General features: G+C 41.7%; 1 long non-coding RNA gene across 1 annotated transcript in view; it reads left to right on the top strand.

Annotated features, from left to right (window-relative positions):
* Positions 1-336: 336 nt before the first annotated feature.
* Positions 337-10,666, top strand: part of LOC140713958 (uncharacterized) — a 32,851-nt gene continuing 22,521 nt past the window's right edge. The window contains exons 1-2 of the long non-coding RNA XR_012095782.1: positions 337-469; positions 2,976-3,006. This is a non-coding gene — a long non-coding RNA (uncharacterized lncRNA). The remainder of the gene's footprint in view (positions 470-2,975; positions 3,007-10,666) is intronic.

The raw sequence follows: 10,666 nt of genomic DNA, 5'->3' as shown, positions 1-10,666 counted from the left end.
GTCACTGAAATGTGGTGTGGAACACAAAAACCTTCCGATTCGGGAACAAGGGCATGGCCAAGTCAGCCAAGCTTGGCATGATCCTACAGTTCTGCCCAGCAGTACCTCGAGCAGTTCTGAAACATTAATACAATGGCCCTTTCAATCTCACGTTAGATAGGTCTTCCATTATGTCTGGGGAAAGGTGGCTGGGTTGGACACAGAGTTCCAGAAAGTGGCAACACCCCCTGACTACACACAAGAGGGAAATGAATGACTGGCTAATTTATCGTTGCATTGACAGAGATATTGTGCAAGCACAGCTGAACTGCTCGTCCTTCTTTAGCTTGTGCTCTGGAATCTTTAACCTGCTTTACTACCTCCCTGAGGAATTTTGCAATAGCATTTTAATCACCCGCTCCTCATGTTCAAACAGATTGTGAAACAGGATATTCTCATGGGGTGAAACATTTACTGCAACAAGCTCCTGGTGAGTTTCATTTTTAAGAAATGTGAAAATATCCTGCTTAACAGAGAAGCTGTTGTAGACTGCCAAGTCATTCCTATTAACACCATGAACGGATGTTTTCCATTCCTTCCTCTAAAACATCTTGCTATTACTACATTTAGTTAACACGTTTAACATTTAAAGTGCCTTGGACATCTACAGATACTTCCACCTTTATCCGAGGATTATTGTGTTTTTTTTCTTGGTTCTTGTAACTGTATGGGATGAATTCACCCTTTCCAGTGTCCTGGTGGGGAGCCTCACCTATAGAGAGTATGTCTCAGAGATAAGTTGGCAACAGTGTTGTGCTAATTTCATGACTTTCAAGTTTACTGACTGGAGTGTCGGGCAGTGGAATCCATCCTTATCTTTAGAGTGGCTACAAATTCCAGCAGGTGGAACAGGTTTTCTTGAAGTTTAAAAAAGGGATTTCATAATAATGTAATCTCTGGGTCTCCACTCAGACAAGCGCCTGTGATAGATTGCAAAGCTGGTTGTAAGCATTCCTCAGACCCTACTGTTAATCTCCTACAAAGATTTTTAGGACGGACCCGTTGCTTGGATAGGTACAGCTTCATACCTTTGGAAGCTGAACAAATCGGAGCAGCACATTTAAAATACACACACAGAGATGTGACTGTATCACATATGCACACATGTAGTAAAAGTATACAGTACATTAACATTTTCCCTTTTACAACAAGACATGATTCACAGATTCATATTATTTACAGCCTGCAGGTTTAACCTCTCTACAGGTATTCTGATTTGCTTCTGTTCCCACAGGGAAAGGTGCCATTGGAGGTGTATCCACTTCTTGATGGGAAAAGTGTCAATTCTCAAATCAATTCCATAAATTTAATATCATTGCTGTGGCAGCTTCCATTAGATCAGCTTCTTCAAAATAATCACGTTCACAAAATTGTCAGGTATTCACTTATACGTATATCTCTTGAGAAAATTAAGTGATTTTTATGAAGCCTGCTGATTTTATCTTTCCCACAAGGTATCTCTTTGTACCACACACTTCAATTTTCATTCCATCAACCCAGTTCCCTGCATCAGGTCTGCTGGGTTAACACACAAACTCTTTTGTATTGTTTGAATAGTTTTGCTCCATAACTTCAGTCATAATTTGGTTCTGAGTCACCTGCCTCATTTCCCGTCTCCTTGCAAGTGTGGCTGAATTAAGCTCAAGCATGTACTGAGTCCTCGAGGCAGTGAGTCAGCAAGAATACAACCATTTCTGAAATGTGTGGTATTGTTCTAAAGTCTTGCAAAATGTTTACTTATCATTAAACCTGAGTGCTCTTGTCCTGTTTGTTTCAATAGGGCTTCTTTGATTATTGACATTGGATGATATGAAGAAATGAGCAGGTGTTACTACTACTTTGTTTCATGGAACACTCTAATAGGAAAAATTAAATTTAAAATTATTACTCAGGATGAATTCTTCTGTGAAAAAAGCACCTCTCCAGTTGCATTACTTGATTCACCTTGTTGTAGTCTTGATCTATCCATCTTTGGATAGTGAATTATCAATCACCATCTTGCAACGTGCTGAAAAGGTTCCAGTGGCCATTTGCAGCGTTATAAACATATCTTTAATGGCTTGGCTCTGTAACCCTGACAGATAGTACAAGTGACTGTGAACTACAAGAGGAAGAAGCTGGAAGTCCAAGAGCCAGTCTTCATTAGAAGATCAGCGGTGAAGAGTGTCAGTAACTTTAAATTCCTTACCACTATCATGTCAGGTAATGGCAGCACATGAGTGTCAGCACAAAGAAGGCATGGCAGTGCCTTTATTTTCTTAGAGGTTTGCATAGATTCAGCATGTCAGCTAAAGATTTGACAACATTCTGCAGATGCACAGTGGACAGTATCCTGACTGGTTGCATCTCTGTCAGGTTTTGGAAGCACCAACGCCCAGGAGTCTACAGAAAGTAATGGTTACACCCCAGTCCATCGCAGGGAAATCCCTCCCCACCATTGAGCACACTTACAAAGGGCGCTGCCACAAGAAAGCAGCAACCATCATGATGGACCACCACCATCCAGGCCAATTTCTCTTCTCACTAGTATCATTGTGCAGGAGGTACACAAGCCTTAGGAGCTATGCCACCAAGTTCAGGATGGGGTATTATCGTATAACCATGAGGCTTCTGAACCAGCATAGAAAGATAACTTCACTCACCTCAACTCTGAACTGGTTCCATAACCTACAGACTCAATTTCAAGGACTCTACAAATCATGTTCTCAATATTATTTACTTACTTGCACAAATTGTCTTCTTTTGCACGTTGGTTCTTCATTATGCATAGATTTCATAAATTTTAATGTATATTTTTATTTCCTGTAAACATCCACAAGAAAATGAATATTAAGGATGTATATAGTGACATATACCTACTTTGATAATAGATTTACTTTGAATTTATTTATCTTCTCTTCAAAAACTTTGCCTAATCCTTTTGTTTATTCATCCAGGATGTGGACTTCACAGGCTGACGTGATGGTGGTAAGCTGCTTTTTTGAACTGCTGCAGTCCTGGAGGTGTGGGTATAGCTACAATGCTGTTAGACAGGGGGGTCCAGCAATGTATTTCCAAGTCAGACTGGTGTGCAACAGATTGGAGGGCAACTTCCAGGTGGTGGTCTTCCCAAACTTTGGTTGCCCTTGTATTTCTAGTTGGTAGAGGGTGTGGGTTTTGAAGGTGCTATCTAGGGAGTTATGGCAATGCACCCCGTAACTGGTACAAACTACTGTTACTGTGTGCCAGTGTTGGAGTGGTGGTTGTGGATGGAGAAGACCATTAGTGTTGTTGAAGGTGCACCAAGACAAGTGGAAAGTCTTCCAGCACACTCCTGACTTGAGCCTTATGGATTGTAGGCAGAATCAGGAAGTGAGATACTCACTCTGACCTTGTCCTTGTTTCCACATTATGTATGTGGTTCCGTTTCTGACCAGTGACAGTAGCACCATTGAATGTCAGGTGTTGGTAGCTGGAATTTCTCTTGTTCAATATTAATATTGTCAGGCACTTGTGTGGCATGAATGTTGCTTACCATCTATCAGCCCAGGTTTTGTTGTATTCAGGAGTGGACTGTTTTGTTTTCTGGGCATATGCAAATTGTGCTGAATATTCCTACTTCTGACTTTACGACTGAAGGACATTCGTGTTGTAGCTAAAGATAATTCCTCCCCTGAGGGACTCGTGCAGTGATGTCCTCTGGTTGAGATGGTTGACCTCCAACTCTCACAGTCATCTTCCTTTGTGCCAGGTATGATTCCAGACAGTGGAGGCTCTCCCTCCAGTTTGCATTAACTCTAGTTTAGTAGGGCTCCTTGATGCCGTACTCAATAAAGTCCTGCTTTGATGTCAAGGGCATTTACTCTCATTTTATTTCTGGAACTTAGCTCTTTTGTCTATGTTTGATGAAGACTGTAATGAGATCAGGAACTGAGTCACTTTTGTAAAACACAAAATAAGATGGGAGGCCAGAAAGCAAAACATTTGGCTATTCTGAGCACCTCAGATTCGTAATATCAGAATTTTTATTTTGAATTGTGTCCAGATAAGGTGCATAATCTTACAAATTATACACATTATATGTCAAAGATTCAATAGTAACCAACCTGAAGCTAAACAGCCGCTTGATCTAATCTCAGTCTCAAGGTGTCACAGTTTCTGCTTGGGTATTATTACAAAAAACTTCACTATTCTTCCTGTGCTTCTCATCAATTACCACCATTTCTCACAGTGCAGTGTTTGCTATGGACTTATCCTGCTCTTTGCAAGAGGTCAACGTTAAAGCAAGTGGCTGCAGACTTCCAAGCTTACCCCACAGATTGTGTCTTTATAGCCACACATAGTCCTTGCCACCAATTAGCAATGTGTACGCATGTGCCTCTATATCTTACTAAGAACCTGAACGATGCCAAGTGTAAAAAAACACAAAGAGAAATGGGGAGCTGATTTATTCAAATCTTGAAGCTGTTCATTTGCTGTCATCGTTTATACAAATCACACCTTTACACATTCTGTTCATGTAAAACCTCTCAACCCATATTCACAGTCATCAGCTTCACATTTCTTCACTATTCCCATCAACCCAGGCACTAACTGGCCATTTCTGATCATTTCTTTATTTTCAATAATTAAAACCATTAAAATTAGTACTCTCTCTTACCCCAGTCACTTCAAGGAGTGCGGCCCTCATCTCTGCTTCCATAGTTCAAAGGTCACAAACTTTAAAGGATTTTGTGGACAACTGGTTTAACTATGAACTATCAAATAAGTCAGATCATGTTAAGGACTACTAGCTCTCCTCTCATCTGCCAGAATTGTTCTCTGCTCTAGAATCATCCTGAATTGCAGAGATAATCCTGGTTTCTTTTTTCTACCATGAATAATCTTAAATCTTCCTCATTCCCTAGTTATTTGTTGTGGACTTTAATACTAGTATTGAGCCTGCTTCATCAGCCAGCCCCGATGCTTCCCTCCTTATCTACCCTGATGTTTCCTCCAGCTCAAACCCTGAACTCCATTTTTTTCTCATCTATTTCATTTCCTGTCCTCTGCCAACTCACCTGCTCTTGTGGCCCAACATCTGCTCCCACTAAACTATTGATCATTCAGCTTCCCTTCCTCACACCTATGGAAGCTAATATCGTTAATGTTTCTCCCTCTCTTAGTATTACATTATTGACCTTTCCCCTGCACCATTTCAAACTTAAAAGTCATGCCTTTGTCACATGGATTGCATGCTTGGATCCGCTTACACTAAGCTTCATTCGCTTGGGATCATCCCAAACTCTGATCACTGTATCCCAGCTTCCTTCCATCCAATTCATCTATCTCCCTTTTGGTTACAAATCTGTAATGACTCTTGATTTCCCACATTCAAGGACTACAGTGATTCAAGAAAGCAACTCACCACCACCTTCTGAAGTGCAGATAGAGAACGGACAATTAAATGATGGCTCAAATGTGAAGTCCACATCCCTTGAATAAATAATACAAAAAGTGAAAGCTCAATTTGAAGATTCCATTCTTTGTTTTCAAATCTTTCCATGGTCTCATATCTCCTTATCCATATAGTCTCTTGTTGCACTATAATCCTATTATATACTTGTGTGTTTTTGATTGATGTATTTGAATAGCCTTGCATTTAGTTGGAATATTGCTGACAGATGTATCTGTAACTACTCAAGCCATAAATTCTCTCCACCTACCTTTCCACCTTTAACTCTTTCCCTGTTTGACAGTCCTTAAAACTTGTCTTTTGACCAACTATCAAAATAAAAATCAGAATCCAAGTTAACATCGCTGGCCATATGTCAAGAAATTTGTTGTCTTTGCGGCTGCTGTACAATGCAATACATAATAATAGAGAAAACCTGGGAATTGCAGTAAGTATATATATAAGTATTCAGAAATTGAATGGCAGAGGGGAAGAAGCTGTTCCTGAATCATTTCCTGAATCATTGAGTGTGTGCCTTTGGGCTTCTGTACCTCCTTACTGTTGGTAGTAATGAGAACTATCTCATAACGGTGACCATCAGTTATTCCTAAAAGATGCCTTGAGATTTTTTTTGCTTAAGTTAAAGGTGCTAGGTAAATGAAAGTTGTTGTGGCTATATTTGCTCTTTTTTAATAGCTAATCTGAAACAGTAAATACCTCAAATACTTCCCTAATTACGAACAGAACACAGTAACTCTATGAATTTAATTAACACCTATAATAAGACAAAACAGAAGACTTACGGAACAAAATTTATTACCGTTTAAAGAGACTTTTTAACAAGTACTAGCGAAGGGGTAGGTTTTCAAGTGACTTGAAAACGGAGGTAAATGAATAAGGAGTATGAGATAAGAAGGAATTCCAGAACTGGACCTAAATAGCTGAAGACATGGCAACCAATGGTTGGGCATTAGGCCAAAATTAGAGGAGACAGAGGAATCAGAGAATTGTAGGACAGATGAAATTATAGAGTTAGAGTGGAACAAAGCAACAAGAACTGCCTACAAAGAGATCATAGCTTTGAAACCAAGACCTGTTTTGGCTCCAGTAATTTCAAAATCTGATGCGCGCCTATTCAACATTATGTGCAGCCTCACTCTATTTTGAACTATGGTGTCACCAGTGACCCTCTGTTTATACTATAACGGATCCAGTCATGTATCGCTCGTTACAGATAATCAACGGTGATCTCCTCTAATTACTGAACTGAGCATATTCATTAGTTTGCCAAGTCATCTTGAATGAGAAAGACTGGAGGAAAAAAAGAACAGAGTCAATTCTGCTGTACATTCCATGCCTAAAATCAGAGGGAGCATATTGTCTGGTGTCATCACTTTCAAATAGAGTTGGTCAGTCACTAAAATTATTTCAATTATGTTAAATAGGCATCATTTGAATGTAATGAAAAGCATCTTTCTTTTTAATACAAGTGCCTCTGTATAGCAGCAGTCACATGTTTGGTGAACACAGCTTTACACTGGCGATTATACCACAGCATGCATCTTTTTCCAATGAGTCTGACACGCAACCCATCTGTATCAAATTCAATAACAGCTATCAAAGAGGCTGACAGTCTAATTTGTCTAAGCCAAAGTTCTGGTTAGTCTTTCACCCGGTAGCAGGTCACCATGTTGTCATTGCCCATATAACAACAGGAAAACAAAATTGAGAGGAGTTACAGGCATAGGACACGGGCAGTCCTTCTGTGGGAACAGGCTGGTTTAAAAAAAGGTGACTGGAAATTGTTTGAACATGGCTGCAGCAAATATGTCCGGTTAGCAAAAAAAAAAGGACTTGTTTATCTCTCCTGGCCTCCTCCAGCAACATCATTAATAAGGGCAGCAAGATTCCTGGGCTGTGTTTACTGGAAATAGATCTGGCATTCACTGCCTCCGCCAACGCCTGCAGGAGTGAGCATTTTCACCTCAGAGTGTAGCAGTCTTGGTTTCAAAGTTGAAATGCATCGTCACGTGTCTCATCCAGGAGGCCTAGGAATGACTTGGATTTAGATGACGGGCTTCACTGAAATACCCTAGAGAGCTTTAGTGTTGCCTTCCCTGCATCAGCCCTGAGGTGACTGCTGAAGGGTGAGAGGGAACAGCAGCAGAGGGTGATTAGTACCAGCAGCTGCTGTCAGGAGTGCTGCATTCTCACTGCCCCTGGGTTCGCTTGAGTTAAATAATGAAAACAACTCTTACTAGGGACAGATAATTCTTGCATGCTTTTGGTATAAACAATGCACCGCTCGGGTGGGTAGCCACCAAAATAAAGCCAACTTTCACATGTTAACGTGGGAGGAAAGTGGAAGAACAAAATTCTAGGAATAAACTCTTCCCAGGCTTCCAGAGTTTATTCGTTATACATGCTGGGAAAGCACTCAATCCTTTTTAAACAAAATTCTAGTCAGCTGAACAGACGAGGTGTCAGTGTTGCGAGAAGAGGAAAAGCTCTATTTGTCACACGTATAGTAAATCAAAACATCGAAACACAACTTACTAATCTTAACCAGTACACCTTTGAATTGTGGGAGTGTTGTGCATTTAATATTTCAATAATATTTGAGTAATCTTGTATATATATTGGTTGATTAAGCATTCTTGTTTGATTATATAATTAATTATGGGTTATGTGTAAAGATACGTGAATTGCAACGTCATCGTATTACCATGGGATATGCGCATGTCTCAGTTAAAGTAAAGATGAAGCCATACCTGCATTTCGGACTCTGCGTCTTTCTGGAATTAGCTTATAACGTTTTGAAGTTACAAGACATAACATTGGTGACAAGGTTTTTTTTCCAAAACAAACCCAACATGACTACTAACCTGTTGCAACGAGACGTTTGAAATAAAATAAAACGTGGCAAGAGTAACATCGAAACAGAACAGTATGTGTCTTGGGAAGGGAAGACACGATTGGCTTTTTCTAAAAAGGGCCATAAACAGAAGAATTCAGGGTTCATAGACTGTGAGTACAATCATTAAAAAACATCAGAAATGACTGGATTCATCAGAAAGATTGACGAGTTTGTTTACACAATGGGTAATGGGCTCATTTTTGCAGAGCTATTGGAACAGTATTTCGAAGCAAATTAAATAACTAATGAGAAGTGAATGCCAATGTTCCTGAGTGTACTAGGTTTAAAGCTATCTGAACCAGACTTATGGGACACGATGCGTGATGCTCTGCTTCACTGGGTGATACTGCACACAGGACTTTGTCTTGGCTAAAGCTGCCACACCTCTGCTTGGTGCAGACTTCCTGTTCACCAAAGGACTGTTCGTAGATCTTAATAACTGCAGCTTGGATTTTGGGGGCCGTTACCCTGTACCCCAAGCAAGCTCCCTATGACACTCTATCTAGTGTAGTGCATGAGAATTCACTCGCCTGTCAGGCAAATTCCCAAACCTCATTAAGCCCACATTTTTCACTACAATCACAAAGCATGGGGTCAGCCACCATATTTCCACAACGAGCTTGCCGGTTTACACCCGTACACATAAGCTAGACCCATAAAGGCTGAGTTTGCTAACATGGAAATGTTTGGCATTGTATGCAGTCGAATAGCTCCCAGGCTTCACTGCTCCACAAGGTCCCAAAGCTCGATGGTGGTTGCTGCCCATGCAGCATTTACCACCGCATTTCACGGTCACCACCCCCGATCGGTACCCGGTCCCATATAGTCAAGACTTTTCAGCATGTTTAGCTGGAAAGATAATTTTTTTGTAAAGTGGACTTAGTCAAAGGCTACCATCAGGTGCTTCTGTGTGCTGAGGATGTTCCCAAAACTGCTGTGATTTGTCCTATTTGAGTTTCTGCTGTTTGGGCTGAAAAATACAGCACTGACTTCCCAGCGACTAATGGACTCTGTGTTAAAAGACTTAGATTTTCTTTTTATTCACCTGGACGACATACTTTGTCACTGGCACATCCAATACCGAACACATACCTCATCTCCGCACACTTGTCAAGCACATGGGCTGATTATTAACTCCACCAAGTGCTAGTTTGGGTTGCCTACTTTCTCGGCTACCGCATCTCTGCAGAAGGTGCGACTCCTCTTCATTTAAAGTCGCCGCTACTATGGACTTTCTGCTGCCCTGCACTGCACGAGGTTTTAGGTATAGTGAACTTCTGTCACCACAACCTGCTGAACTTATTCCCCTCTTGTATAGTGCCCTTAAAGGCAGTACCACTAATCACATGCTTGAGCGGTCAGCAGACATGAGCAACGCATTTGACAACACTAAACAAATTCTTTCAAAGGCAACCCTATCGGCTCCCCAACATACGTACCTACAGCCATCCCCACTCCCTCCTCAGACTGTGCTGCGGGTGCTGTGCACAAACAGTTGGCTGGAGACACGTGGCAGCCTCCTGCCTTCTTCAGCCGGCAGCTCTGCCCCCGCAACCCCACCCTAGAGGTAGTACAACACATTTGACAGTGAAGTTCTTGGCCTCCTGTGACCGTCTGCCAGTTTTTGTTTTCTGCTGGAGGATTGGCATTTCAGTATGTTTGTCGACCATCGACCCCTTGTGCACATGATGGCCTATATTTCAAAATTCTCGACTGACATACAACACATCAAAGGGAAAAAGAACGACGTAGCTGATTGCTTCTCACGGACTGCTTTCAAAGTCATTGACTACGCCAGCACGGCAGCTGACCAGGCTACCAACCCCGAGGTCCAGGCTTACAGGACAGCAGTCATGAGAATGCAGCTGACCGACATCGAGTTCGGGGAAGCAAGAGTTTCTGTCCTGTGTGATGTCTCAACCAGTCGCCCTCACCGACAGTACCTGTAAACTGGAGGCGTTCTGTTCTTAACTCCATTCACGGCCTCTCACATCCGGGCAGGAGGGCTTCACAGAAACTGGTTGCTTTAAAGTTTATGTGGTATGGTCCAAGGAAGGACGTGTGAGACTGAAGTGTAACCTGTGTTGTGTGTCAGTGGGTGACAATTAACCATTACATCTGGGCACCATTGGCACTTTTGAGGTCCCTGAGTGATGGCTTGACCACATCACTGTGGACCTAGTTGGTCCTCTCCCCACCTACCACAGTTTTACCTTTGCCTGGTGGACTGTACTGGTTGGAGTTTGTCCCTCTGGCATCGATGACAACTGAGGACATGGCTCAGGCATTCGTCAGCA

The sequence above is a fragment of the Hemitrygon akajei genome, chromosome 20 (assembly GCF_048418815.1).
Source record: "Hemitrygon akajei chromosome 20, sHemAka1.3, whole genome shotgun sequence".
Classification (NCBI taxonomy): Eukaryota; Metazoa; Chordata; class Chondrichthyes; order Myliobatiformes; family Dasyatidae; genus Hemitrygon; species Hemitrygon akajei.
This window is presented reverse-complemented; position numbering and strand designations above follow the sequence as displayed.